The sequence below is a fragment of the Gopherus flavomarginatus genome, chromosome 20 (assembly GCF_025201925.1).
Source record: "Gopherus flavomarginatus isolate rGopFla2 chromosome 20, rGopFla2.mat.asm, whole genome shotgun sequence".
NCBI lineage: Eukaryota > Metazoa > Chordata > Testudines > Testudinidae > Gopherus > Gopherus flavomarginatus.
The window spans coordinates 1,596,164-1,601,156 of NC_066636.1; positions in this window are offsets into that span (position 1 = coordinate 1,596,164).

Genomic DNA, 4,993 nt, shown 5'->3' on the forward strand with positions numbered 1-4,993 from the left:
GCTCAGGCAATGCAGGGAACATCCACTAGTTTGAACGAGCTTTAACCCACCCTGTGACTGTCTCTCTCTCTCTCTCTCTCTCGGTTCTCAGTGCCCACGGGGAGCAGCACCGCGAACGGGCTGCAGTGCCCAACCTGCTTCGCTCTGAACTTCGATCCCTGCAACAATCAATCAATCCCTTGTACCGGGGATGAGACCTACTGCATCAATTTTGTTGGGTTTCTATACGAAGGTAAATGCTGCCAGCTGGCTGCAGTGTGGGAGCTACCCTGGGAATCTCACACCTCAGGGACTCCCCAGAGAGCTGGTGAAAACTAGTCTGTGCTGGGACCTTGGGCAGGTGGGGGTGGCCAAGAGGGGTTTTTGGCCGGGAGGGAGGAGAGAGGAATTGGGAAGTTTTCCCTTTCAGACCAGTTCCCCCCTCTCAGCGATGCCTCCCTGCTCCTGGAGTTATGATAACTCTTGCCATGGGAAGGGTTGTTATGTCACTAGACCCCTCTCCCTATATATTTAATTTGGCTAAGCTATTGGTCAGTGCAGAAGCTCCTGTTCTCAGTGTGTGTCCAGGACTCCCAGCGCTTTGGAGTGTTTATAAAATAACTGAACCGAGCGGTTGGGGCTGCCGGGGACGTTGAGAGCCAGGCGTGTTCCCTCAGGGGCCGGGCGCTGGGGAAGGAGCCGCGCTGGAGATCAGCTGGTTCCAAACTCCAGCTTCAGTCTCGTGTGGAGCTGCAGAAAGGGGCGTGGGGGAGGCAGGAGGGGACCAGACGCCCGCCCTGCCATGGCCGGTTACAGTGAGAGCAGGGAGAGCACCAGGGGGTGGGAACAGGAGGCAGAGATGGGAACTGCTGGATGGTGGAGATGGAGGTTATGGGGGCAGAGAAGGAACCAGAGCTACCGGGTGGATTAACAAGCTGATTTCCCTCACCAGGTCCATCATGGTCACCATTTCAAGCAAAAGGCTGCGCTTCTGAGTCTGCTCGGCTCATTAAACCTGGAATCAACCTGACTTCTGTACCCTACAAATTCTCCTTTTTTTGGGGGGAATCTTTTCCAGCAGAGAAAATACTCACCATCCCACCTCCCACAACCACCACCCCTACTACAACCACCACCACTCCTGCTACAACCACCACCACCCCTACAACCACCACCACTCCTGCTACAACCACCACCACCCCTACAACCACCACCACTCCTGCTACAACCACCACCACCACCCCTACAACCACCACCACCACCGCTACTACAACCACAGCCACCCCTACAACCACCACCACCCCTGCTACAACCACCACCACCTCCCCTACAACCATCACCACCCCTGCTACAACCACCACCACCTCCTCTACAACCACCACCACTCCTGCTACAAGCACCACCACCCCTACTACAACCATCACCACCACCCCCAATCCCACCCAAACAACCTGCGGTGGGGTCAGCCTGGCACTGGGGAAATTCTCCTTTGCCCTCTACCTGCCTGGCCTGACTGGCCTGCTGCTAGTGAAGCTGCTCTCCTGACTCCCGTCCTGCATGGCCCACGCAGCACCTGGTGTCTGTGAATAAAGGCCTGAAGTCCTAGCTACATCCCCTCCGAGGCCCCTCTGCGCTGCTGAGCGATGCAAAGGGGCCGCTGCATAGCCAAGGGTCTGCCCAGTGTATGGGTGTCTCTGTCCCGGTATCTCACAGCTGGCTGGAATCTCTCTGTGCATTAGCAAATTCACTGAATAAATCAGGATCCGAAATAAAAGCCCCCGGGTGTGGCGGTGTGTGCGGGCTGCCAGTTGCTGAGCCCGTCTGCCTGAGACTGGGGCGCTGACAGATGCATTAGCCACAGAAGAATTTCCTTGTCTTTCTGTGTATGTGTGTGTGTCTCTGTGTGTGTATAAATATAAAATCTGCAATAAAAATCTACATTCCAAGCACACCATGGAGGTTGCCCACTGAGAGTTAGAAAATGTCCAAACACACGGTGCCAGTACGAGCTTAATCCAATCCCTCGACATGTTTGCATTGTGCTACAGCCTTTGATTCCATGGTCACACACTGTGTGTTCTCCACTGCAGCCCTGCCTCAGGCAATACGTCTTTTCCTTTTTGTTGGAGCAATACCCCAGGCCGTATTTCCCACCCGCCGTTCCTAGCCCGTGCTGCGCTGAATGATTAATGACACCTCCTGGGCCTCTGTGTGCAGTTCTCACCACAGGATCTGAGGGCGTCACAAACATTCATGACTTGGTCTGTGCAACAGCCCTGTGGGACCCGGGAAACTGATGCACTGCAGGGCTCCACACAGGGAGTCCTGATATGCATCTGCCCATGCATGTGGCCACACTGCTATCCACTCTGGAGCGTAAGAATGTAAGAACAGCCATACTGGGTCAGACCAAAGGTCCATCTAGTCCAGTGTCCTGTTTTCCAACAGTGGCCAGTGCCAGGTGCCCCAGAGGGAATGAACAGAACAGGGAATCATCAAGTGACCCATCTCCTGTCACCCATCCCCAGCTGCTGGGAAACAGAGGCCAGGGACCCATCCCTGCCCATCCTGGCTAATAGCCATTGATGGACCTGTCCTCCATGAACTTATCTAGTTCTTGTTTGAACCCTGTTATAGTCTTGGCCTTCACAACATCCTCTGGCAAAGAGTTCCACGGTTTAACTATGCGTTGTATGAAGAAATATTGCCTTTTCTTTGTTTTAAGTCTGCTGCCTGTTAGTTTCATTTGGTGGCCCCCAGTTCTTGTGTTACGAGGAGTAAATAACACTTTCTTATTTACTTTCTCCACACCAATTTCGATTTTATAGACCTCTATCATATCCCCTCTTAGTCATGTCTTTTTCATGCTGAAAAGTCCCAATCTTATTAATCCTCAGACGGAAGCTGTTCCATTCCCCTTGCCCTTTTCTGAACCTTTTCCAATGCCAATAGATCTTTTATGAGATGGGGCGATCACATCCGCAGGCAGTATTCAAGATGTGGACGTACCATGGATTTATGTAGAGGCAACATGATGTTTTCTGACTCATTATCTGTCCCTTTCTTAATGATTCCCAACGTTCTGTTTGCTTTTTTGACTGCTGCTGCACATTAGGTGGATGTTTTCAGAGAATTATCCACAATGATGCCAAGATCTTTCTTGAGTGGTAACAGCTAATTTAGATCCCATTTTACATGTGGAGTTGGGACTGTGGTTTCCAATTTGCATTACTTTGCATATATCAACATGGAATTTCATCTGCCATTTTGTTGTTCAGTCACCCAATTTTGTGAGATCCCTTAGTAACACTTCGCAAACAGCTTTGGACTTAACTCTCTTGAGTAGTTTTGTATCATCTGCAAATTTTGCCACTTCCCTGTTTACCCCTTTTTCCAGATCATTTATAAATATGTGGAATAGGATGGGGCCCAGTACAGATACCTGGGGGACACCACTATTTACCTCTCTCTTTTCTGAAAATTGTCCATTTATTCCTACCCTTTGTTTCCTATCTTGTAACTGGTTACTGACCCATGAGAGAACCTTCCCTCTTATCCCATGACAGCTTGCTTTGCTTAAGAGCCTTTGGTGAGCGACCTTGTCAAAGGCTTTCTGAAAATCTAAGTACATCATACCCCTTGTCCACATGTTTGTTGATCCCCTCAAAGAATTCTAGTAGATTGGTGAGGCATGATTTCCCTTTACAAAAACAATGTTGACTCTTCCCCAACAAATTATGCTGATCTATGTGTCTGACAATTCTGCCACACAGAACCGTTGGTGTCTAGTCAGCCCAGCCACACTTTCAACCAGCTCTGTGACTGTGTGCAGATCAAAGAACCAGCTGCTGGCGCCACTGACATTTTCCGGCCCATCAACCCCCCCAGCCCAGCTCTGTCCAGCGTCCCCATGGAGCTTAACATGTTACACCCTGAGAGGCTGATCTCCCAGACAGAAACAGGGATGATGGTGGAGTGGGGGAGCAATGGGGGGCACACAGTGCCCCTGGCATGGGGGGAAAGGGGGGGACCCTGTGTGGCGGATGCAGCACTCACCTCTGCGGTGCCTCCTGCTGGTTGTCTCCAGGAATTAGCTCTCCAGCCATCACAGCGCCCTCTGAAGGCTTGTGTCCTGCTTGCTGCTGCCCCCCCGTGTCCCTCCTGGACCCCGGTGCCCTTTTACCTGGGGTGCTGCCCCTCCAGGCAATACCCTACAGATCTGCATCTCCATCTAGTCCCCACTCACTGGGTTTGACTGAAGTCTGTATGAGCCAGTCATCATAGGCAAGGGAGGTTTGGACCTGCTGCCTTTCCCTGCAACCAAGGACCCCCAGGGGCCTTGTGCAAAGCCCAGCAGCCTGGCAAGTTGCTGGCCCAGAGCTCCCCAGCTCCTCTGGCCTTTCCCCAGCCCCACTTCACTCCAGAACCCTTTAGCACTCAGGCAGCCACGTCCATCTCCCTCCTCAGCTGGAGGGAGACTGCCTGCTCCTGGCCCACTGCCCCTTATAAGGGCCAGATGGGCCCTGATTCAGCCAGCCTCGACATGATTGGGGGCTGGCCCCCAGCTGAGGCTGCTTTCCCCAATCAGCCCCACTTTTCCTTCCCTGCTGCAGCCCTCTCCCTGGACTGTTTTAAGGCAGGAGCGGGTGACCAACCCGCTACACCCTGGTACAGGGGAGAGGAAATGGGAGCACAGAGTCCCTATTATGAGGTTGGGGGGGACTTACATGATGTCCCTGCAATAGAAGGGGGTGGGATGGGCACTCGAGGAGTCTGTGAAGGGTAGCCAGGAGCCCTGGACCGTGCAATGGACTCAGCCGATACAGGCTGCGAAGCGAGCGACTCTCCAGTACTGTGAATACCAGCACAACGGGAGCCACATCTGGGGTGAGCGGGGCTTGTTTTGTGGGCAGAGCTTGGGGAAAACACCATCCCCTTGACCTGTCCCCAATTTGCCCCCTCCCACCACTGGGTACCGCTGGCCCAGTGGCTGCAATTGTGCAATTCCTGAGTG